This window comes from Ambystoma mexicanum, chromosome 11, assembly GCF_040938575.1.
Source record: "Ambystoma mexicanum isolate Mex_15411 chromosome 11, UKY_AmexF1_1, whole genome shotgun sequence".
NCBI classification, from domain to species: domain Eukaryota; kingdom Metazoa; phylum Chordata; class Amphibia; order Caudata; family Ambystomatidae; genus Ambystoma; species Ambystoma mexicanum.
This window is the reverse complement of record NC_090934.1, coordinates 559,127,697-559,153,553: the sequence shown is the minus strand read 5'-3', so window position 1 is coordinate 559,153,553 and position 25,857 is coordinate 559,127,697.

Genomic DNA, 25,857 nt, shown 5'->3' with positions numbered 1-25,857 from the left:
ACCCACGTGTGGTGCTCGTTTATCGACCTAGGAAGGATGAAAGGCTGATTTTGGTCCTGCCGGGATACAAACCTGCTTTAGCAAGCTCTTGCACAGATGTCAAAGGAAGCGCTCTACTCTCTGAGCCACTTAATTTGCAGCAACAAACATGACACAATGTTATTCAGGCCAGCGGGCTGGTAATCAAAAGAGTGAAAGAGATTGGTGGATGGAAGTCAGCGTGTTATAAAAGATACATAAGGGAAAAATTGATCTAATAGTTACGATCTATTTTCTTCACCAGGTCACGGCCCTTTCAGATTGGTGTGAATAGTAGGGTACTCCCTTCCAAGCAGGCAGATGGGTGGAGGAGAAGCAACATGGCCTGCACTTTCGCAGCTCTATCACCACATGGTGGGGAACACTGGACATGCAGTGGGGGGACAATTCATGATAAGCTGTCTGACTTAATTGGTTTCAGGGAACCACCAGAGTACCTGGTGACACATTTGGGAGGGAATGGCTTGCCACGGTTGGGAAGGAGACAATTGTTGATGACCATGTGTGCATCCCTAGGTGTGCACATTGTTGGAGGGACACTGAGATATTTCTGTCAGAATTGATACCCATATTGCATTGGCAGGGACCTGTATAGGATAAAGTAGTAGAATTGTCAAGGAGAAAGCTCATCACAACATTGGCTATGTTTTGTAAAGGGATGGGTCTGTGTTAGGGTGGACCCCCAGGCAGGCAAAGCCATTCTAGGAATCTGCGGATGCCGAACCCACAGAAGGCCTAACTCCTTCCTCTGCCCAAAAGAACGCAAGGTCTACACAAGGTGCAACTGAGGTTTATTACAGCCAACAAACCACAGGAATGGATCACATGCGCAGAGTGAAGTCCAGGCCCATCTCGCTGCAATCTGGCTCGCAGGCCAGTTTTGATGACATGTGACATAGTCACTGATACTATTTGTTACAGTGTGAGGACGTTGTGATTGGTCAGTGATCCCTGTTAGCCATCCCTAGGGCCATGATTTCTGATTGGTGAGTCGTGGGCCCCCAAGCCTGGGACAACCTTAGTTCCCAGCCTGGCAGACACCTGTTCATGGTGCATGTGCAACTATGTGTTGGTGATGTGCAACAAGGTGTCTGCTGTATAACTATGTGTAAACCATAGCTGCCATGATAGTACTCCGTTTCCCAACGCAGAACTGTAGCTTGAGTGTAACGACTTTTTTGTGACCATTGTCTGATCCGTGAGACGGTTGGCTCTTCCCAGCCACCAATTCTTGTCTCCTCATCAGCGCGGCCGGATCACGTCCTTGGAGACCACGTTTGTGAGCACAGGAGCTCTGAATTATTCTGTATTTGTCAGAGAGCGCCTTCACTTGCAGCCGGTGTTAATTTGGTTCAGGGTGAGGAAAGCTGTTTACAACATTGCAGCCTTGGCAGTGACTTTGTTCCCGCCACAGTGGTTCTGCTTGCACAGCATTCTGTGAGGCTTCAGGTTTCTCTAAGACAATTGTGGCCTACCAGATGTTCCTATGCCATGGTCTGGCTTCTACCATATGCGTCATTCATAGTGTCTATAGGTTAGTGCGTCATGGCTATCAGTTCCGAGTGCTCCTGCCATACCATGGGGTTATTTGCATGTAAGCATCTGCAAGTATTTACACAAGCCCTTCTTGCATCTTGCGTTCCTGCGTTGCTGCAGCAAGTTTAATGCAAAATAATAAATGTGTAGATAGTATGTATATGTCACTGTCCTCTAACTCCTAGAGCTGTACACATATGTTCTTCGTGTAGTTGGGTGTGTGAGTGTCCCAAATGTGCAGATGGAACGTTTGTTTCATGTCTGACGTAGCTATATCGTTGTGATGTCTCTAACAACTTGACGTATGGCTTCTCTGTGCTTTAGTCGATTCTGTCCATGTACTGTTTCCAGCTCCTTCTTGTGTATCTTCGTCCACTCTGGGTAGAGTTTGTACTGCTGCAGAGTTGTAGGGACTGCTGAGAGGGTATATTTTGTGGTAGTGTTGATGTGAGCTCATATGATCGGCAGCCATATTGTCTTTGGTGTTTCTACCGGTTGGAGGGTCTTTTGGGATGGAAAGGATATTCTGATCTTCCCTCTTCATTTGAGTTTCATCAGGCATGGGGAAATAGCACTGACCAACCCAGATCTGTTTCATCAAGACATCTGTCTATAGCAGGCATTCATGTATTTACAAACAACATTTTCAAGGCCTTAGTGGTTGTGTTTAAGGTTCTTTTGGAGGGAACCTGAGCAGCCGCAGAATCACTCAGGTGTGGCGGTACGGGTCAGAGCAGAGGAAGCCCACATGGGAAAAGATGGTTCAGCAGTCAGAAAAGAAGGAAAGTTGAAGATTTATGGAAGGCCACGTTGCCCGGCTTGCTCTACGCTGAAGGGGACCTGGGCCTGTAAACAGAGTCCACCACCAGATGAAGAATCACCCAACAAAAGGGGATGAGTGCTGGGAAGTTATGGAGATGGGCTGGCGATAAGTGGCACTACTCTTCCGGACCACGCAATGCCCAATAGCACAGTCTGAGTGTTATTATGTAATATAATGTTGTAAATAATAAAGCCCACGACCATAATTTGTTCCACAGTCATACCAGTATTGTAGTGTCTTTATTTAGCCGCATTATGCATCTACTCTGCTTATGGAAGGGGACACCTCAATCCACCCATCAGGATACAGGAGAGGGATACCCAGCCCTGGAGCAAAATGAATGTCAACTTCTGTTCCCTGGCAAGCAGTAGATACCTGATCATCCTCATAGATGACCACTGACGCTACCCTGTCCTGGTGCCCAAAAGGGAAAACAGACATGCTACTTTACTAACTGTATGACACCACCACAGAACACTAGTGACCGCAGGTGATAAATAAGGGACTGTCAGCTCACAATGTGCATCACTTGAAACGACTAAGAGGGCCTCCATGGCGGAGACCCTAACGCGAACCCAAGAGGCCATTTATGAACCCCAGTGTGATGAAGGACCTCACAGGATGATCAGCTAGACTACGCACTGAGCTTGACACCACCAACAAAGCCAGAGGTTCCACCCCGAAGAGCCAACCCGAAACCTCCAGCCCCCTGCGGAAGTGAAACCACCAGCCCCCTGGCAAAGTGACCCGAGAGACTCAAAGCCTCACTACCACCTCCGACAAGGCAGACATTTACCAGCCAAGTTGAAAGACTATGGGCCTCATTACGAGTTTGGCAGTAGACGTGCCCTTGTTAAGGGCACGTCTACTGCCAAACTCGCTACCGGCCCTGGCACTCGTGAATGGGCCATTAACCGGCCCATTATGAGATGAATGGGCCGGTAATTGCCATTCCCGGGTGCCAGTATGGCCGGCCTGCCGAAGCCCATTCTGCCCTATAGGGCAGAATGGGGGTCGGGAGCATGGTTGCACCGGCACCATTAATAACGGTGCCGGTGCAATCACGAATTATGCTTGCAGGTGACAGTCTGCACGTCTGGTCAGACCACGCGTGCAGTCCGGCACCGGCAAGGAGAACTTGTAATGTGGCGGAGAGGTAACAACGGCGCCGGTAGCACTACCAGCGCCATTGTTGCCTTTCCGCCACATTCGTAATGAGGCCCTATGACCTCATTCATTCATGTGAGAACTGGTGCCCGCATCCACACTCACCTTCACAATTTAAGACATTTACAATGAATCTGAACTTGTGGAGGGACTTTTTGCATAATGCATTCGGGCGATCTTGACTCCTGTTGGAGCCGCACGCACGCACGCACGCCTTCACAAGCAGGTGACATCTGACATCATTGCTCTTCAAATAAAAGAGACTCTGCCCAAGCTTGGGCAGGAATCCTCCGGGCGACCAACCACAACAGTAATCGCTGTGTCCTTCTTTAAACAGGCCCTCTAGTCCGCTTTCAATGTTGAGCGACCCATATCAGTGCAGTGCAAAGATCTCGATAGGGCAGCCAGCAACTCTAAAGCGCCCTCCTCAGCCATCTGCTTTGGGTACCAGAACAAAAAAAAGTCTGCAGAATTGTGTTGTGTAGGAGGTGTTTGTTATTCATACACACATCATTTACACCTTTCCTACCAGTGCAATAGTAATGCTTTAAATGCATACCCATATAGCTAAATTGTACTTCTTGCACTGTGGCAAATCAAATAAGTATTCGACAATTAAAATGTTTACACTGCAAAAATGATCTGCTGCGCTGTATGAATCATTCTTCCTATTCTCTTGTTTTTGCATAGGAATTCCACTCCCAGTGCCTCAGTGAGGGAGAACTGAAGGGCGTGTGTCAGTGGTGAGAGAAGCATTATCTCATTAAAACAGAGCAGGGACGGGAAATGAGTCAACCATCAAAGGGCTCACTCTCCTCAGGGAAGCGTCCCTAATCAGTATTAGGCCTTTCCAATAATACCACGCAGGAACCAGAGCCCTACGTAGCCATGTAAACTGCTTCCTGTATTCACCAAAACAAACTGCGAGGTGCACTTAGCGAGCGGCCCTGAGACCTAGTGTAACATTAGAACAGCACATGGCTAGCAAGACTCAAGGCATTAACCAGAATTCATTATGTTTTGTTTGCTTTTAGGATAATTTAGACTTACAAGTGGCGTGACTGAACAATACAGCATGAATTGATTTGACTATGTGTATTATTATATAGGTTTTGTATAGACGTGTACTGCGGGGAGCATTGACAAACACAATGCTCAGCACTGGAGCAAAGGAGCAGGGTTGGACTGGGAACCACTAGAGGCCCGGAAATAATGTTCAAAGTGGCCCCATTTTACACATTTTCAGCAAGCCCAACCCTTTTACTATCAGAAAATGTTGTAATAAAATAGGATATCACTCCAAAGAGGCCCAGGGGGCAGAGGCCTACCAGGAAATCTCCAGAGTGTCCTATAGGCCAGTTCACCCCTGCACAGCGGGAGGAAGAAGCCCAGTACTCAGCATCAGTAGGTGGACAAAGAAAGCGCATTTTCAGGACTTCCTGCACAGATACAGATTGGAACCAAAAATAACGGTCCTGTGAAGGTCACATCCTCAATGGCCTCCACAATATCATGTCCTGGACACGGTAGGATTAAATCCGCACTTAGCGCAGGAAAGAGGCGCATCAGATGGATGGCAGCCAATGAGCGTTGTATGGCGCACATGCGCAGACGGAGGGCACCGGGGGGAACGCAAAGCGTTTCCCCCGGGAATGTTTTTGGCGCTGCACACGGCCAACGAGTGGCCGTGGGGGGCAGAGCGACCCTCTGGGGTATTTAAGGGGCCAGGGAAGGTTCGGGAGGAGGGTGACGGTTGGACTTGGCGATTGTCAAGTCCCGTTGCCTGCTCCCGAGCCTTCCCTGAGTGAGTTTGGAGCCCAGGTTGTTGTGGTTAGAGCAGGTGAGGTAGGGTAGTGGGGGTAGTTAGATTGGGTGGTGGTTGGTATAGTGGCAGGCAATTTAAAAAAAATAAAAATAAAAAAAAATAAAAAAATAATAATAAAAAGGTGGGGGGGAGTTCAGTCTAGTTGGGGGTATCGTATATAAGTTACCCCCCTCCCCCTCCTTACCTGAGCTGCCGCCTGGGGTTAGCTGCGTCTGGGTGGGCAGCGTGGGTTCAGTAGGCTTTTTCCTTTTGTAGGCGTTGGGCTTTGGGGGATCCGGGTTGTCTGTGTGGGAGCGGGGTTTGTTGAGCGGGACTCTGCGCTTTTCGGGGCCTGCGCGCGTGTCGGGTCCTGCGCTCGTTAGTAGGGGAGCGCAGGCACGGGCTAGGGGGCGGGTAGTGTAATTAGGGCAGGGAGCCGGGGGACACTTCCCTTCCAGCAGCACACGGCCGCGGGGCTGCGCTGCGCTGCACGGCTCCTCCTGGTACTGGGGGTGGCGGCTGGGGGAGGTTAGCGGAGACCAGTGGGCCCTATATTGGGTGCGTGGCTCTGTGTGCAGTGGCAGCCTCCGGCCAGAGGGGGCAGAGCAGGCTCCTTAAAGGGGCCGCTCCATTTGGATGGTGTTTTCTGTTTGTTGCGGTGCATATCGTGTGCCACTAGGGGGCAGGGCGGGCTGTGCATTGGGGGATTGTTTCACCTGGCTGCAAAGGGTTTTTGGAATTGGGGGATAGTGTTGATTATCAGCATTTGGGGGGGGGCTTGTGGCCTGCTAGTACTGTAGGGAGTGGGGTAGTTAGGAGAGAGGGTTTGTTGGTAGGGGGGGTAGTTTTAGGTGGAGGGGCAAATAAAAAAAATAAAAAAATATATAGATAAATAAAATAAATAGAATAGAGATAATAAGGGTGGATGCAAAGCGGGAGTTATTTAACTCCTTTTGTTATTAGTTGTTAGCGCAATTTCTTTGGGGTTTCCCCGCTACTAGGGGTCCTTCTTTCCACGGGTAGGACCCGGCTCGGGGGCTTAAGTAGCGGGTGAGCGACAAGGGGCATATTTGAGTGCGCCATTCAGTGTTGGTGCACGATGGTGGGCCAAGGTGCAAGCAGGAAGGGGTTGGTTAATACGAGGGCTCTGAGGGAGGCCCTGGCAATAATTAGCAGGGCAACTAAGGCCCGGCTGGAGGGGGCAGTGGGGGAGGTCATGGGTGAGGGGGAGACAAGTGGGGGTAGGCCGCAGCATAGAGCGGCAGCTGATGGGGCTCTCGCGGCTGTGGTGGCTTGCACCCCCGCGGCAGGGAGAGGGGAGGTGTGGGAATGCAGGGGCAGGAAGATGAGGAGGGAGGTAGACAGGAGGGCGTCCGGGGAAGAGATGATTTCGGGTGGGCAGCCATGTGTGGAGGGAATGAAGGATAGCACTAAGGAAGCAGGGAGTGCTCAAATGGAGGTGGCTCAAAGGAACCATGGCGGGGCTAGGGATGGGGCACAGAAGGGGGTGCAAGGGCAGCAGGGAAGAGGGGGGAAATACCTGCGGAAGAGTGTGGGTGGGAGAAGGAGGGAGAGGTCCCCATCAATTGAGGTGGATAGGGCGGGGCGCGGAACGGCCCCTCCCGAGTAGGATGAGTGAGGGCGGAGGGCGCTGCGCAGCCCCCGCTGGTCAGGTGGAGGTAGAGGGTTTGAGAACGACCCCTCCTCGGTCAGCGTACGGAGAGCCTAGAGGGTGCAGCATGGCCCCTAGCAATGAAGACTCCATGGTGGAGGTCGCAACGCCTCGCCCGAGAGAAAAGGACCAGGCAGGGGTTTCCACGGCCCCGCCGAGAAGACGTCAAAGGAGTGGCGGGGTGGACACCCCGGGCTCGCAAGAGGAAGATCAACTCGACTGGGGCACGAGCTTGCAGCCACAATGGTATTTGACGGGTGATGAAGTCGGTTTTGAGGATTATGGGGGGCATTGGGAGGTGGATGGTTATAGGACAGTGGGGGAAAAGGGGGAGGAGAGAAGAAGTTGGTGTTGGGATCTGGAAAGGCAGGCGCAAGGTGGTCGGGGGGCGAGAGGGCGGGGGAACGGTTGGCTGGGTGAGTCTGCTGACATGTTTTGTCCCCGCAGCAGGAGCCCTATAAGGAAGGAGATGAGGAGCATCGGTGTGGATGCAAGACAGCAGACGGCAGGTGCGGAAAGAGGTGAGCGGGAAAGGGAATGGTCATCTGCATGGCAGAGAGGGGTCCCAGGAGGGGGGACGGGAAATGAAGGGTCTGGTTTGTAAGGGTTAAGGAAAGAAGTGGGGGTACAAGCCATTGGAGACTTGGGGGTCGAGAAGGGCATCTGCTCAGTGGAGTTCCAAACGGACAAGGTGGGGGAGCCATTGGTGCTCGAGGGGCAAGCTGGGAAAGAAAAGGAGTTGGAAGTGAAAGGAAAAGAGAAAAAACTGCCATACATGGGGATAATGAAACCGTTGGCGGCGCACTTGATGGCGGCAACCAGGGAGAAGATTCAGGGGGGGGAATTTGTAGACGTTTTTAAATTGCTCCATAGGGAAGTGAGAGCTAAGGAGGGGGAGGGAGCTAGCTGCGCGCCCAAGGGTACTGGTGACTATTGAAAATTGGACGTCGGCATTTATCATTTATGCCAGTGTTTATTGTGAAAAATTCCCTGAGCGTTGTGTGGCCCTACTTAAATATATGGACGTAATTAGGAAGGCTTTCACGAGTTTTTATGTTGGGCGTTTAACAAGGATGGCTGCACAAGGACCCTGTGTAGGTTCAGGCATGAGTGTAGCAAGTGTGGAGGAAAACACCCTCTTACTCAGTGTTTCCAACAGGGGGAAGGGGGGGAGAGGTTCAGGCAGAGGGGTTGTGGGGAAAAGCTTTTACGCCAATTAAAGTGGGGGTGCTGCAGAAATGGTTGCAATTTTATCCAGACAGGGAAGGGGCGAAGATTTTGAGTGAGGGGTTTAGTCAAGGTTTCAGATTGGGGTACCAGGGCCCAAGGGTGGGCTGAAAATCTGAAGTCAGCCAAAGAAAATGTTGAAGTGGTAAGGCAAAAATTGAGCAAAGAAATAGCGGCGGGAAGGATCGTAGGGCCATTTCATGACCTGCCAGGTGACTTAGTTATATCCCCACTGGGGGTGGTGCCCAAGAAAGCTCCGGGGGAGTTTCGATTAATACACCATTTGTCTTGGCCGGAGGGCATGTCAGTAAATGATTTCATTGCCCAGGAAGAATGTGGGGTGGTATATGCAAGTGTTGACCAGGCAGTGGAGCTGGTAAGGAAAGAAGGGCGGGGGGCCTTCATGGCCAAGTGTGACATCAAAGCAGCGTTCAGATTATTGCCGGTGCACCCGGAGGATTTTTGGTTCTTAGGTTTGCAGTTTGAGGACCGCATATACATAGACAAAGCCTTGCCAATGGGGTGCGCAATTTCCTGTGCGCTGTTTGAACGATTCAGCTCCTTCCTACAGTGGGTTTTTTCATTTAACTCGGGTTGGGAGAGTGTGCTGCACTATCTGTACGATTTTCTGTTCATTAGCGGGGCAGATAGAGAGGGAGAGTGCAAAGGAATGCTAAAGTTGTTTCAGGACCTGATGGAGGAGTTGGGTGTGCCGTTAGTGGAAGACAAAACAGAAGGGCCTGCAGTGGTGTTGACATTTCTGGGAATTGAACTGGACTCAGTGGCTATGACCTCACGCTTGCCGCACGACAAGGTGAGCAAACTGGTGGTGTTGCTCGAAAGGGCGGTGGGGGCCAAGAAAATGACGCTGGTTGACATGCAGAGAGATTGGTAGGGCATCTGAATTTTGCATGCAAGGTGGTGGCCGGGGGAAAATGGTGTGCGGAGAAATGGCCTGATCTGTGGTTGAAGGAGGGAAGGAGTATAGCATTCCTTGAATTTTTCCCATTACTGGTGGCATTGGAGTTGTGGGGGAAGGAGTTGCAGGATAGGAAAGTGAATTTCAATGTTGACAATGAATGCGTGGTCCATGTGGTAAACAGGCAGTCAGCAAGGGATCAGAGGGTGGCAAGACTCATGAGGGAGTTTGTGCTGCGATGCATGGAATTGAATGTGGTGTTTAAGGCAACACATGTGCCAGGGAAGGATAATGGCATCGCTGATGCATTATCTTGTTTTCAATGGCAGAGATTCTGTGGATTGGCTCCAGATGCGGATCAGGAGGGGCAGCAGATTCCGGAGGAGCTGTGGAAGATAGGAAGATGAGAGCGCTGGGTTTGGTGGAGGGTTCATTGGCCGGGGCGTCTAAGAAGTGTTACAGGAGGGCCTGGGAGGATTTTATTGGGGGGGGAGCAAGTAGTTGGAAGGGCAGATGGGATGCGGAAGAGAGGAGGAGGGATGATGTCATGAATTTCCTCCTGAGGTTCATGGACAAGGGCTGGTCAAGAGCAACTATAGTGGGGAAGTTAGCAGGAATTGCTTTTTATGGGAAATGGTTTTGGGGTTTCCAGCCGAGTGGGGGGGAAATGGCGAGTAGGATGTTGGAAGGTTGGGCAAGGGAAAGTAAGAGGGACAAGGACAAGAGGAGGCCAATATCGGCCGAATTGCTGCAGAGGTTAGTTAAGGTAGTAGGGGGAGTTTGCTGGTCGGTATGGGAGGGGGAGCTGTTTGCGACCTGTTTTACGTGGTTATTTTTCAGGGCTTTTCGGGTTTCGGAGTTGGTGGGGGGAAAAGGGGGGTCTGGGGGATTGCGGTGGGAGGATGTGCAAATTACAGAATTGGGTTTGGACATCAGGATTAAGAAGTCTAAAACGGACCAGAAGGGGAAGGGTTCCTGGGTTTTGTTGGGGCAGGGAAGCAAGGATTTATGCCCAGTGCTGGCAGGCAGGTTGTGGAAGGAGCGGTGTGGGGGGAAGACAGGCTTGGTGTTTAAGCATGAGGATGGGTCGCCGGTTTCAGCGGCACAAGTTTTGGGGGTATTGTGGAAGGCTCTGCTGGTGGTAGGAGAAAAGGGCGAGGATTTTGGTACACATTCATTCAGGATGGGCGCAGCATCGGAGGGTAATAGGTTGGGTTTCACGGAGGATAAGTTGAAAAGTTTGGGGCGTTGGAGGTCTGGGAGATACAAGGGGTATGTCAGGGAGTTTCAAAAAGGGGAATTTTAAGGAAGGGGGTAGAAGTTGGCTGACAACAGCGTGGGGGTTGTATGTATTGTGGTGGTAATTTTGTAATTTCTTTTTCAGATGCTGTGCAAAACGAGGGGGAGTTGGCGCAAGTGTGGATTGTCGGCCATTCAATTGTTAAATGGGTTGGGAAAGAAGCGGAGAAAAGGGGTATGGGCAGGCAACTGGGGTGTAGCTATAAGGATTTGGTGGTAAGAAGGCAAGGGTTGGGGAGCCTGCGCTGGGACCAGTTGCTGCCTATGCTGGCGGGGTTGCGGGAACGCTACGTGGTGCCGGAGGTGTTGATTATTCACGCTGGGGAGAATGACCTCGTTAGGGATACGGGGGTGGCCCTGCTAAGGAAAATGAAAAGGGATTTAGTTTGGGTGCGGGAAATGTGGCCTCAAGCGGAGGTGTTGTGGACTAAGTTGTTGCCGCGCAGAGTGTGGAGGGGAGCGAGGAGCGAGGGAGCGATAGAGCGGGCTAGAAAGGGGATAAACAGAGAAATGGTGAAGTTTTGTGCCTCTGTGGCGGTGCAGGTGATGGAACATAAGGAAATAGTGTATGAGGGCTTTATGATCTTTAGGGAGGATGGGGTACACTTGTCGGTTTATGGGAACAATCACTATTTGGCGTACCTGTGCTCTTGGCTGGGAGATTAGTTAAAGAGTTGGAAATAAAGGAATATTGTTGGGGGGGGGTGGGGCAGAAAGAACACCTCGGGGGAGGGTTTTTCTGGTGCCGGGGGCATGGCCCCTTTTGATGTGGGGGGAGGGAAGCACAATGGGGGAATGATACGGGAAAGGATGGGGTGGTGCTGTCTGCACAAGCGGGCCACCCCAGGGGAACAGGCATTGAGCCTGGAGGGGCATGGCCCCAGGGAGAAAGCAGGACGCCTGGAAAAGGGGTAAGGAGATGGTAGGGTCCAAGGGACAGTTAGGGAGGAAATGGCTTTATTTAATTATTTAATTGTTGGGGGGAAATGAAAATGTGTAATTAGTTAATTGGTTGTTTAAATATTTTGTTAGTCTGTAAGGCCATGGAGCCAGGTAAGCGTTTAATTGTAAGCTTTGGCTTACAATTAAAGCAACCTTTTCCACTTTTAAATGAGTCTGGGTTTTTGTGCAGTAAGCCAAAAAGGAAAAGGCAGAGACTTAATTTCCCCAAAATGCCAGGGGTACTGGAAGTGACATAACACAGCCCTTGACCTCCGAACCCCACACCAAAGTGAAATCAGTGGAAGTGATGGAACGCGACCGTTCACCCCTTGAAAAAACAGGACGTTACATCACATAGCATTGCTCCTAAGTACACTACGAAAATTATGGTTACGATATCACTGTAATGTGATATACATTTCATACAAGAATGGATCACCATCTGTATCGTTAATAACAGTGTGTATAGGCCCATATTACCAAATTACTGTGAGTGCAAGCAGACGTCCAAGGCGAAATGATAATGATGTGTTAATATATAGCACTTACACTTAACCGGTTTATCTACAACAAATATACATACAATACCACCCAACCTGTGTTGGTACTCATTTATCGACCTCAGACAGATGAAAGGCACAGTTGGCCATGCCAGGCTTTTAACCTGCAGATCTCACACACATCGCAGCAGTGAGTGCTCAACTCACTGAGCTATTTTACCATCTATATCTATCTTACAGGCTATAGTAAAATGAGCAATTACATGTCTGAATGTTCTCAAAGTCAGAAAGCAAATTACACTCTGTAGTGGATACCATTAAACTGGTAACTGAGATTTAACAGCAGGTCAGTTCATCTGCAGGTCTGGTGCAAAGTTGGCCACATGTCAAGTCTCCATGGATCTACTTTACAGGCTTCAGAGGATGGCAATATACATATCATTGGGAGTGTGTATTAAAGAATTATGAGTAGGGCTGGGAAAGCAGCGCACTCATACGGCATCCGGTACTCTGGGCACTTGTTACTGCATACATGCAAACAAACATCCTGAACAGCATGCTAGGGAGATAGGAAAGATAGACACATTACAACAGCGCAATCAGAATCAAGGGCCACTTGATGTGCTATGGTCAAACATTTCTACACTGTACACAAGCATTTAGGTGCAAGGATTTTATCAACTCAAGTGAGCAAGGTCGACCGAGACGCAATATCTTGTGATGATCGTAACAGAAACAAGGCAGAAAAAAACATGCTATGACTGCAACGTTCGAAAAGTAATATACAGAGTCCGGAATGGATGCTTATTCCCCTCTAAATACTTTTTGGAAGTTTGTCTGCATTGTGAATTTGAGGTGTTTAAGAACATACTAAATTAGTGACTCGCCCCCTGAAGTGTGCCTGAAATAAACCTTTAATGAGTCTAGCAATTATTGTATAGAATTCCAGAAAGACAAATTATTTGTTATTCCTATTCTTTCTTATTTAGAGTCACTGCTCAAAGTGTTACACTTGTGGAACCTCCTGTTTTTTTAAGAGGCCTAAACAAGAAATCCAGCCACTCCAGAAACAAAGAGCCACATGGTCCTGGCCACACCCCAAGAGCTTCCCTTAAAAAAAAAAAAGAAAAAAAAAATATATATGTATATATATATATTTTTTTTTTCTCTCCATTTAGGGGTAGCAAGGGAGACCACAGGGGTAGCAAGGGAGACCTGAGGGGTCTCAGATATGACCCCTGGCGACCCCCAAATTACATCCCTGGAAAAGGGTGTGCAGTCAGTGGAGTAACTTTGCTGAAAATGTTGGGGGGGACATGACATCTGAAGAAAAGGTGCCCCAGCCAAATGAATTGAGACAAAATGGTGTGCCATGAAAGTTGGGGGGGGGGGGACAAACACCCCTGTCCCCCCCTAAAATTACGCCCATGCGTGCAGTTCAGCATGCAAGATAATAAAGAAGGTTCCTCATTTACTTGTCTCCGTGTTTCCCTACACAGGCAGACAAGAAAAACTGGCAACGAGGATGGGGTTTGCTTGATTGAATACTGCACCAGTCCTTTCACACAGACAGGTGATCAGAAGACACTTTCTTGTTGAAGACAGAGCAGTTATACAAGTCAGATCAGGCTTGCACTGAAATCATATTTTCCCTCAAACTGCTCCACTCGCCCACCACTCTCTGACTATGGAGTCCACATGCGCATTACTGTGCAGTGCTGTGCAGCGAGATGGCAGACAGTGAAAATACAGTAGAAAACGCCCCTAATACAGCTGCATTTCGTCATCTTGGAACTTTCGATATGAGTGGTCAACAGTGCTTGAGCCCGCGCTGGAAGTGTTGGCTGAAAATATTTGAGAATCATCTTGCAGCTTTAAATGAAAAAGCATCCTACAAGTTCACCAGAAGGCTCCGGATCAATCTAGTGGGAGACGAAGTAGAATATCTCATTCCCACTTTCCCCCGAACCAAGTGGATTCCTACACTAGCCTAAAAGAAGCGCTCAGTGACTGCTTTGACTCTCTGCAGAATGTTGTTCCTGAGCACCACTGCTTCAACGCTGCCTGCCAGCTGACTGGTGTGTCCATGGATGCATTCTTGACTGGTCTGTGCAAACTAGCAACTCAGTCCGACTTTCACATGTTTTCGAACAAAGAGGCCATTTGGCTTCGAATCATAGGAGGATGTTTATTGTCCTGATTTAGAAAAATAATATTGGGGGCACCTCTTCCTCTCACCACAATACTGCTCATGGCCAGAACGTAAGCCAGGGCCGAAGCCCAAGCAACTTAGATAGCAAGTGGCAAAGAAGCTACCAGGGAGCAAGTGTACCAAGTGTCTCACAGGGTAAAAAACAAGTATACCAGCAAAACTCTCCTGAGAAGATACTCATCAAGGAGAAGATATTATTGCTGTGGTCTACCTGTTGTGCATGATGAAGGATGTATTAGGTCAAAGGGGCAGCAGCTGTGACAGGGAAAATCATCTAGCAACTATTTGCAACTCGATACCCATGAGATCTGCTCCAAACAACACTATAGCGATAAGGCAAGATACGCATGCGAGAAGGGACCTGGTAAATCATGTTCGACAGCAACGGGGAGGTCTCCATCATCTCCGCCCCCAGATGTGGGGACAGGAATGACTATGCCTACCTGATGACTGTTCTGGTTGCACCCCTGTGAGTGACGCTGATCTGTTGGTGGTAGAGCACAAGGGCAAATTTGTCATTGACACAGGGGCCACACTGATCATTATGTGTGTGTGTGTGTGTGTGTGTCAGAGTTTAACAAGATGTCTTGTCCGCATTGATACCGTTTAAGTTAAGATTATTTCAATGGGCTGTGAAGGGTCCTTTGAGAAATCATGAAATATTTCACACTACGCTCCAATACAAAGAAAAACGAGTAATCTCAGAGATTCAGGGTCTCCAAGAGGAAGTACAAGGAAGCAATCTGCTAGGATGTGCAACTGCTATAGAAATGAACATTGCAGCAATGATGTATGCCATGCAGTGCACTCATCTGATGGTTCAACAGTTTCCTTCTCTGTTCCAAGTTTTGGGACATCTCAAGGGAGATCCCGTGATACTCCACATTGATGAATCAGTCACCCCAGTGAAACAACACTCTCAGAGAATACCCATCCACCTTCATTTCAAGTTGAGAAGGAAATAAAGTGTTTACTGGATACTTTGTTTGTTTGTATTGTTTGTTTGCTTGTTTGGGTGTTTATTTATTTGTAGCACGCACCAGACCAAAGGGTATCAAGGCACGAGGACAAGGAAGTTTTCAGCTTACATAGTTACAAGGTGCGATACAAAATATAGCATAGCTTACAGGATTACACAGATACAATACAAAAATACAATGTAGGTTACAATAGGGGTCACCGCAAGCGTGATACAGAATGTAGGATACCAAATGCAAAGTCGGGGGAGATGCAGCAGATGGAATATAAATTGTGTACAATTATAGCTATAAACAGTGCATTTAAGCTAGGTGGTTTCCATGAAGAGAGAGGTGTAAAGGATTAGCGGGTCTGGGGTTAAAGATCATTAGCTTTAAACCAGTTGATGATATTTAGTCTGAAATGTGGGTAGGTTTGGTCCGCCCTAAGGATGGGTTGGAGGGAGTTATTGCCACCGATTGTCATCATTTGGAAGGAGGGGAATGTCAGGCAGTTGGTGTAGGCCGCTCTGGTAGGTCGGAGCGTAAGTCTTCTATTGAACCGCTCTGTCAAGTTGCGAGGTGCTGCGGTATTAAGGCACTTGAATGTTAGTGAGGCAGTTTTTAGTCTAATTTTGTCGATAGTGAAGAATCAGTTAGACTGTCTCCTTGCTGTCGAGATATGTTCTCTTTTGGTCATTCCTAACGCTGCTCTCAGGGCGTTATTTTAAGTATTTGAATTTTCCTGGTGATTTGGTTATTGGACCCAAGGTATAGGGCGTTGCAGTAGTCCAACTTGGACAGCACAAGTGCTCTTGCCAGTGTGGTACAGCTACTTGTAGAGAGGAAGGGTTTAGCTGATCTGATGTGTACATGTGTAGGCTGTTTCGCCAGAGGGTTTTTACCTCCTTGGCAACCTTAATCGTGTTGCCATCCATATCAAAGGAGGTATAATTATGGCTAAGTTTTATAATGTTGGGTGTGGTCCCCAGAATGATGAGTTCCGTTTTGTCATCATTCAGGCATAGACAATGGAGTGCCATCCATGCCTGGATTATGAGGTATATTCTATTCATCAAGTCCAAATCCTCATTGCAATCCCCTGTAAGTGGGATGAGAATCTGGGTGTCATCTGCATAGTTAGTGTAGGTGACACCAAGACAGTCCAGATCATCAAAGAGGGGCTTGGTAAATATGTTATACATGGTAGGGGAGATGCCTGACCCCTGACGAACACCGCAAGTGATGGGAATGGGATCAGCTGCTTCTGAGGTGGAGAAGACTCTCATGGTTCTCTCACTTAAGAAAGATTGAATCCATGCTATAGCTTGTTTTTTTGCGAGAAATGCGCTGCGGACTCTAGGTGGTTGCAGAGTACCTTATGGTCCACCAGGTCAAACGCTGCTGATAGATCCAGAAGAAGTAGTAAGGCACATTTTCCTTGGTATCTCAGCTCGTCGACCTGGGCCTTAAGGTCAATGAATGCTGTTTCAGTCCCATGCTGTGGTCTGAAACCTGATTGCCGGGTGCCAAGAAGTTGGTTCTGCTCCAAGAATTTCTGAATCTGTATATAAGATACCCTATCTAGTATCTTTAAGAGGAATGGCACCATTGTGATTGGCCTATAATTCGTAGGTATAGCAAGGTCCAGTGTTTGTTTCTTAAGGAGACGGAGGACCCAAGATTCCTTGAGGTTTCTTGGGATAGTGCCTGAGGTGAATGGCGCGTTGATAAGCTTATAGATGAAAGGTGATAGGTAATTTGCAGCATCTTTTGTGATTTGGGCAGGACATTTATCTCCTCGGCAATTGGATGGTTTAAGCAAGAGTATTATTTTTTCCAACCTTCAGTATAGAGACCTTTGTGAAGTTGAAGCAATGTGCTGGTTTAGGTGGAGTAGGTAGTTTACCACTTTGTGGGGTTGAGGTCGCTTTTCTTGGCGATTTTGACTTGGAGAGTAGCAATTTTGTCAGTGAGTGCCTTCCGTATGTCAAAGCATTAGGTCTTATCTTTAACACAGTTATCGGTACAGGATATTGGGTTCTCCAATTCCCTTAGTATTGCAAAAAGTTCCTTGGTAACTGATTTAGCTTGCAATATCCTGTTATCAAAGCTCTCCTTTTGAGATCGCCGTATTTCCGTTTTGTATTTCGTGGAGATCTTGATAAGGTTAGCTTTGTTTACTTCAGATGGTGCTAGCCTCCAGATAGATTCACTTTTACGTTTTTCTTTTCTTAGTGATTTTAGATGTGGCGTAAAACAGGCATTTAGGTGTGCTCTCGGTTTAATGTTCCTCATTTGTAAGGGGGCAATGGTGTCGAGGGCTTCTGTCATAGCTTTATTAAATTTGTTGACTAAGGTAGATGGATTTATTGTGTCTGGTAGTGAGTTTAAGGTAGGGAGTATGAGCGGTAAGAGTCTGTCGGTAGTAATATTCTTTTTATTTCTGGTTAACGTGGGAGGTGCTATGAGGTTGTTTTGAGTCAAGTTGATTTTGGCATCTAAGGTGAAAGCTATGAGCGAGTGGTCTGTCCATACCTGTGGGCTGATAGTGGTAATGGTAGTACTAAAGTTATAGTCAGCCACCCAGTCAAGCGTTCTGCCCTTCTCATGGGTTGGCTGTGTTATTTTTTGGGAGAAGCCAAGCTCCGTAAGGACATTGGCAATGGATGTTGCTTGTGCATCTTTAGGATCATTGAAGCCCAAGTTCATATCTCCTAGTAGGAGTGCCTGTAATGCATTTTTTATTTTATCAGAGAGGATCATGAAGAGGTCCTCCTTGAAAGAGCCAATGGGGCCTGGTGGTCTGTATATAAGAAACATGGGGCCTCATTATGAGTTTGGAGGTAGCCATGCCCCTAATAAGGGCATGGCTACCCCCAAACTCGGGTCCAGGTCCGGGTTCCCTGAATGGGGAAATACCGGGCCATTCCGACCTTGGAGGGCCCGCTATTTCCCCATTCAGGGAACCCGGTCCCGGTCCATCCCCATTCCCATTTGAGCCCCCATTTGCGATCATGTGTCAGAGCACAACACAGATGGACTACCCTCAACCTCTTTGAATGTCAGAGTTACCAGACGCCGTATGGAGTCATGTCTCAGTTGACTTCTTTGGACCATTCACAGATGGCAAATACTGGATTGTAGTCATGAACGAATACTGCCTATTCCCTATCATTAAATTGGTTTCCTCTATTGCCGCCAGCACAATAATTCTGGAACTGTATGCCGTCTTCTTAGCTTGGGGAATTCCAGAGGTGCTCAAGTCTAATAATAGACCCCCATCCAGTGGCCTGGAATGTGCTCGATTCATGCAGTACATGGGGATTCATCACAAGAAGATTTCTCATCTGTGGGTTCAGGCCAACGGGAGGATTGAGAGGTTCATGAGTAGCCTCAAGAAGGTATTACAGCAAAGTGAGCTACACTCCTTGTCACTGCATGGTACTACAGAAAGATGTCCTGCAGACATCATGTTCGGAGGAAACTGAGGACACGGCTTCCTCATCTCCCCAGATCAGTGTGAAATCAAGATGTGACAGTGGTGGATCATGCAAGGAAGTATGGGATGAAGATATATGCTCATCTACAAAGACATGCTGTGGAATCGTCAATACAAAGTGCTCATCTGTTGCAGGCAAGAGAGAAAATCAGACTCCCGATTTGATACAGTACCTCTCACAGTGTCACATGTCAAAGAGTCGATGGTAACAGCTCAATCACCTGATCGAGTGATAACAAGGAATGTGTCTCACTTCAAGAGGTATTGTGAGAGAGAAGTGGATGAAGATGATAGGGAGCAGTTCATCAAAGAGTTTGCAAGTGGTCAGAACGTTCAAGAAGCAGGTGACCAGACGAAACCACATTCTAGACCAGTAAGGTGCACCCAAAGGCCAGAGCGCCTTATTGAAGAAATATGAGACTGCCAATCACTGAGGGGACATGGGCATTTCTGTTCGCCTGGGGGAGATGTCGTGTCCTGGACACGACAGGGTTAACTCCACACTAGCATGAAGGAGAGGGGTGCGTTTGATGGACGGTGACCAATGAGCACTGGGTATGGCACGCATTCGCAGAAAGGAGAAAGGTGCTCAGGATGCAATTGAATAAAGAAGGTTCCTCATTTACTCAGCTACTTGTCTTTCTTCTCTTCCTGCTGGGGCCTGTTTTTCACCTACACAGGCAGACACGAAACACAACATCAGTGACAACGGACATACAGCCTTACTCATACTCTTCAACCTCCCTTCAGCCTTTGATACCATCAACCACACCATTCTCCTCATCATCCTATCCCACAGGATGAAACTCTGAGGCACCTTTCTGGACTGGTTCACCTCCTGGTTCACCAACCGAATACAGTTTGACTCCATGCCCCCTTATCTATCAGACCCCACCCTAGTCAAGGTCATGGTCCCGTAATGTTCCTCCCTCTCTCCAATCCTCTTCAACCTGTATGCATTATCTCTCAGACATAACCGTAGCAAACACAAGATCCATTTCCACCAATATGCAGACGACACACAAATATACTTATAATATAAATCGCATCCCCTTCACAACTCCACACCCTCAAAAGCTGTCTCTCCACCATCACCACCTGGATTGCCCATCACCTCCTCAAAGTCAACCCTTAAAACATTGAATACCTCCTGACCTGCCCCCAGGCACAAACCCAACCCCATCCCTTGGATCAAAGATCTCACCACAGACAAGTCATGCATATCCCTAGCCACACCTTTCAAATCCCTGGCCATCGACCCCCAAATTTAATTCACATACCACATAACTGCTGTCACCAAAACATGCACTCGGCAATTACACCTCCTATGCAAGATCAGACACATTTTTCCTGCTGATGACTTGCATATGGCAGTCCAAGCACTGATTCTGTTTTGTCTTCTGATTCCTCTGTGCAGACTAACATACACACAAAAACAAGCATTTGCCCAGTGGGCACACAGAGCATGGAATACCCTACCACTTTACATTCGTACATCACGCTCCATCACCACTTTCCGAAAGAGCCTTAAAACATAGATGTTTCCCCACACCTATATCCAGCCCCCTCCACATCTGCTTGCGCTTGTCTATCCTAATCTTCTTATCCTATCCTGAAAATATTTTGTAACTACGGTTTCACCGTCCACCTTTTAAACTTTGGAACCTTGTAATGCACTCTGGCGGCAAGTGGTGAGGAAAGTAGTCTCCAGTGGGGCAGCAGCATGGAGCACAGAAGATTTTTTCTATTTTTACTGATTGTTGGAGGTGGTCCCTCTCGGCTTCCAAACCCAGCAAAGAAGTTAAAAGCTTCATATTCGCAAGGCAGCACGGTGCAGCAAGTGGTGAGGAAAGTAGTCTGCAGTGGTCAGCAGTTGGGAGTTAGTGGAGGAGCTGATTTACAAGTGTGTTAAAGGTCTATGTCCACTTTCCATATACATTAACTGTTGACTATGCCTGCCACTGCTAACAATACCAGTTAAGAAGCACTGCGTGCCACATGTAATCGAGCATTGGCGGTACATAGATTGCTGAAAAAGGGAAATATGCAGAACTTACACTCCCAAGCCGCTGCTACAGGGATTGTCCAAACAGTATGCGAAAAGCAGTGCTATGCGGATGCAGTACGAGGTCAAATCATGGCATTCCTCAAGCCAAAGGAGCAAATCACCACTATAATTTGCTCCAAGTCCCAACCCCCCGCTTCCCTGAGTCTATTGCCTCCACCTCACAGGCAGTGGAGAAATCCTCTATGCTGGAGCCGATCAACAACAACTCATTGTTAAATCTATGCCTACGTTTGCAGAATGACACGGGCAAAGCACCATATACATTAATTGGACAATCTATTGTGACGGAGGTGGAGCAGGTTCCACTTTCTAATTTGTCATGCTCGCCTAACTTGGAGCAAATAGCTGCTTGGTCTATACCTCTTCTCGTGATAAAAAATCTAAAAAGGTATGGGAGCCCCTCTACCGAGAATGAACACTGACAAATAACCTGTTCTATGGGAAAGTGCCCACTCAGGAGGGTCTACAACCACGTTTAAGCTCACTGTACATTTCACATAGGAGAAATAGGAGAAATATCTATTTGCATATCAGTCTTTGTCCCACCCAAAGGGCAGATCAGTACCGAAATGCTAGCCAATTCTCCTCTGAACAAGAGTACCAACAGCAACCCCAACCTTGAAACAATGTGTATAGGCGTGTTATAAATGCCATATCATATCATATCATATCACACGTGTTTCGGCCTAGTCGGGCCTCATCAGTGAGGTCAATCTGTGCCTCTCTAAGCACAGTGAGCAAGGTCCACGTCTGGGTTACCCTTGGTAACTTAGGGCGAAATCCAAAGTTCCTACCAAAAATGAACACTGACAAATAACCTGTTCAATGGGAAGATGCCCACTCAGGAGAGTCTACGACCATGTTTTAGATCACTGCCCTTTCATAGAGGAGAAATAACCATTTGCATATCAGTCTTTGTCCCACCCAAATGGCAGTCCAGCACCGAAATGCTAGGCAATTCTCCTCTGAACAAGAGTACCGACAGCAACCCAGACACGTGTTTTGGCCTAGTCGGGCTTCATCAGTGAGGTGAAGCTGTGCCACTCTAAGCACAGTAAGGAAGGGGTCCACGTCTGGATTACCCTGGGTAGCTTGGGGTGAAACCAAAAGTTCCTAAAAATGTGCAAAACGTTGTGGGAGCCCCTCTACCGAGAGCGAACATGCCCAAATAACCTGTTCTAGGGGAAGGTGCCCACTCAGGAGGGTATAAAACAACGTTTTAGCTCACTGTACCTTTCACAGAGGAGAAATATCTATTTGCATATCAGTCTTTGTCCCACCCAAAGGGCAGTCCAGCACCAAAATGGTAGGCAATTTTACTCTGAACAAGAGTACCAACAGCAACCTCAGACACATGTTTTGGCCTTGCCTGCCTCTTCAGTGATTTGAAGCTGTGCCTCTCTAAGCACAGTAAGGAAGGGGTCCGCGTCTGGATTACTCTGGGTAACTTAGGTTGAAACCCATAGTTCCTAAAAATGCACTAAAGGGTGTGGGAACCTGTGAGAAACCAAAGGGTGTCTCACTTGCTGGTCTCTAGGGATCTCTCTCAGGTGGCCAGGGTATGGCCATCGCCTTTGGATCCAGACCGTCGGAGTGGACAAGTGCAGGAGGATCACTTTGGTGGGGGATCTTTGGGGAGTGGGGCTGAGGCAACCGATGGTGGGAGGCGGTATCCCCCCCTTTCCGTGCCCATACCTCATCCTATTTTGTAGGATTCTCCAATGTCCCAACTCCCCCCCCTTTCTACATAAACACTGGACTGAGGAAGAAGGCGACAGAGTAAAGAGGCAAACCCTTACATATCTAATTTGGGCATGTCCCGTTAATTGGGTCAGGCAAAGTCAGGCACTTGACCTTAATCACATACATTTGATACGCATTAGCTCCCCCACATGGATAAAAAGCGGAACATAGAGACACACTCTGAGCAAGGTGAGAAACGAGAAGGAGCAGATTTTCCGGGAGAAGGCGAACCTACTGGAGCAGGTAAACCGATCAAGGGACAGAGCGAGTGATAGGAAAACCCTGAAGTTCCCTGCAGGAGGTTGTTGCCTCCAGGAAACAGGGAAGGAAAAGCAGACAAAGCCAAATCCTAGACAAGAAGAAGCCTGCATTGTGTTTCAAGGACACCAGCGACCCTCCCGGGTGAACGCCAGAGTTGAGGAGGCAAGGCCAAACCTGTGGTATCAATCTGGACTCGTGATTCAAAGCTGCAAAGACAAGAAAGAAATGCACACAACTGGTGACTTGGCGAACAAAATTAAATCCCGGTTTGTCTCAAGAACAATTTAAGCTGCAACAGTGTATCGCAGGATTGAAGGTTGCGCACATTTTGATGAGACACGAAAGAAAGTAAACCAGTAATGAACTTGTAATTACAGATAACTGGGAAGCCAGTGACATAGAATAGCGCAGTGGTTCGGCGAAAGGAAATAGCCCACTTGAAAGTCCCCGTGAAATGTTTGATGTCTTGTTATAAAGTGGCAAAGTGAATGAACTATGAAATGCGCTAAGGTCAAGATTAACCTGGATGAAAGGGGAAGTTAAAAGGTGATTGCTCGAAGAGGAAGATTTCCTTTAACCTTTGTAATTGAGGTATAGAACTACCAATACCAAGAGATAATGCAACAAATTACAATAAGGGAAAACTGAAGTGAAAGTCGAAGTGTTCCTGCGGAGGTCTATGGTAAAAGCCTTGCACATTCGAAAGTCTTTGACATCAGTGAAAGGAACGAGCCCAGTTGACGGAGACTGGAATCATGAAATAAGTTAGGGCAAGGGAACCCCTGGAGAATGTGAATGAAGCTTGGGGAAGGGAACCCCTGCAAATGCTGTCATTGCGAAATCCGAGCTTGGCTGAGGGAGATCTACGTTGAATCAGGTACTTTTTGGTTGATAGGTCCGAGCCTGACTGAGGGAGACCTATGTGAACGTTTATTGAACTGTGAAAGAATTTTTGGAAAGCTGGAATAAGTGACTTTAATGTGGAAGGCCAAGCGGTCCTCGACCCAACTACCTTTATTTTGATAACCTGAGCCAGAGTGTGTCATCCTGTTTACTAGGGAGCCACTTTACTACGTGCTGTCCAACGTGGACAGGAGAGCTGACTCAGCCACATTGTTCCTTTATGTTATAACATTGACTTTTCTCTGCATACACATTCTCCTTTACACACTTTTTGTATAAGAGATTGGGCAGGCACTAAGTTTTGTTAGTATAGGCCATTTTGATTTAACATAGACTGACTAGGACTGGGTTACCTTTATTATTTGATGGTAGAGACTACTCCCATCATAGCTATAGGGCAACGTAGGAGTTTTTCCAAACCCCAAGAATCTAATAAAGGTTTTGAAATGTGTAACCTTTCTGTGTGTGTCATACTTGTGATACCATTACTTCCTTACTTATGGTGTCAGAGTGGGATACGTCTCAATTGAGCCAAATTGTGGACCCTAAAATTCCACAAACTTAGCCACAGAGCCTCAGACCCCTCTACTGCCACAAAATAATCCATAGGCTCTGATATATATAGCAGCAGAGAGGCCAATATCCCTCCTGGGAAAAGAGGGATGATTCCCACTGACTTAGTTCTAATACCCCCTTCGGGTTGTTGTATAAGACTGGCTAAAGTCTGGTCTAACCTGGAAATTTGGTCTGGATGTCCTAGCAGGCGATACAGATCCAGACTTTCGGGAGCATAAAAATTATTTTACAGAACTATGGCGAGACCCCATTTGAAATACTTCCTGGGGACAAAATTGCACAGGGAATTATTGGGAAAGGTCTATTTCCCCGTTTTGAGGAAGAAACTGAACCTGAGGAAGCTGAGAGAGATAACTTAGGCTTCAGAGAGGCTGATGAGATACCGACCGCCGGAGCAAATGGGGAAGGTGAACCTACCATCCTTCCCGACTTAGCCTTCACCCAGCTAAATGATCCAGTACTTGCAGAGGCTTTCTTGCAAGTGATTCCTGTGGGAGAAGGACAAGAAACGGGAAGTCCCTTTTTCTTCCTGAAACACGGATTACCATATAGAAGGGAAACCTCTAGGGAAGGCCTAAGTAAAACTCAATCAGTAATAACCTAAACCCATTGTAAGATTGTGCTAGAGATAGCACACTCTCACTTCACAGGGGGAAACTTGGGACAATCTATAACCCAAGCTCACATCAGTGGGAAATTATAGTGGCCAGGTATCCATGCTGACATAAGGAACTTCATTCAGAAATGTGAGATATGCCTAAAAACAGCTCACATATTCCCCTAACTGCCCCTCTAAACCCACTACCGCTAAAAGTTCCTTTCTCTAGAATCTGGATGGATATTATTGGACCATTGGAAACTTCTAAACTGGGCCATAAATATGTTCCCGTAATCGTTGATTATGCAACCCGGTACCGAGAAGCCTTTTCCATGCAAAACAACACAACCCAGCACATTTTAAAACACCTGCTACCATTCTTTTCTAGGGTTGGTTTCCCCAAGGAAATTCTAACGGATCAGGGCTACAATTTCATGAGTAAGCTCGTGGGTGAAATGAAGGAATTACGACACATTGCCACCTTAAGATCCTCAGTTTTCCACCCCCAAATGGACAGATTAGTGGAGGGATTTAATAAGACCCTCAAAATGATTCTGAGAAAGTTAGTAGATGAGGATGGAAAGGAAAAGGGTGTTATGCTCACCTGGTTTCCACAGGGGCGTCGATCGAACCCGGACAGCAGCGGCCTCCACCAACATGAAGCGTAGGGCAAAGATGGCAGTCTGGACTGACCCGCCTAGTCTCGTGTGCTTGACTCGTAGGAATATTCTCCTGTAGATGGAGAAAGGGATTTAGTCCCATGGATTTGAGTGCAGACCCCTCCCCACTGCTCCCGCTCTCCCCGCTGGCCGCCTCCGATATTCCCACTTAGTGCCCTCACCTTATGTTTTTAATGGATGAGCTCTCCAACCTGCGTGGCTTGCAGGGGCGCGTAGATACCAGTTACTTTACTTGTTTGGGGTATTGGAGTTCTGGAAGATTATTGACTCTGGAGTTTACCAAGTTTAAAGAGTTCAATATGTCCAATGCTCACTCTTGCACCCCTTAGTGATTTTGCGGCAATAAATACTGTCTGGAGGTTGCTGGTGGCGTTCAGGTAAGAGTCTGTATTACCCAACACTATCCGGTAAAGTTGCGTGAGTTTAACTT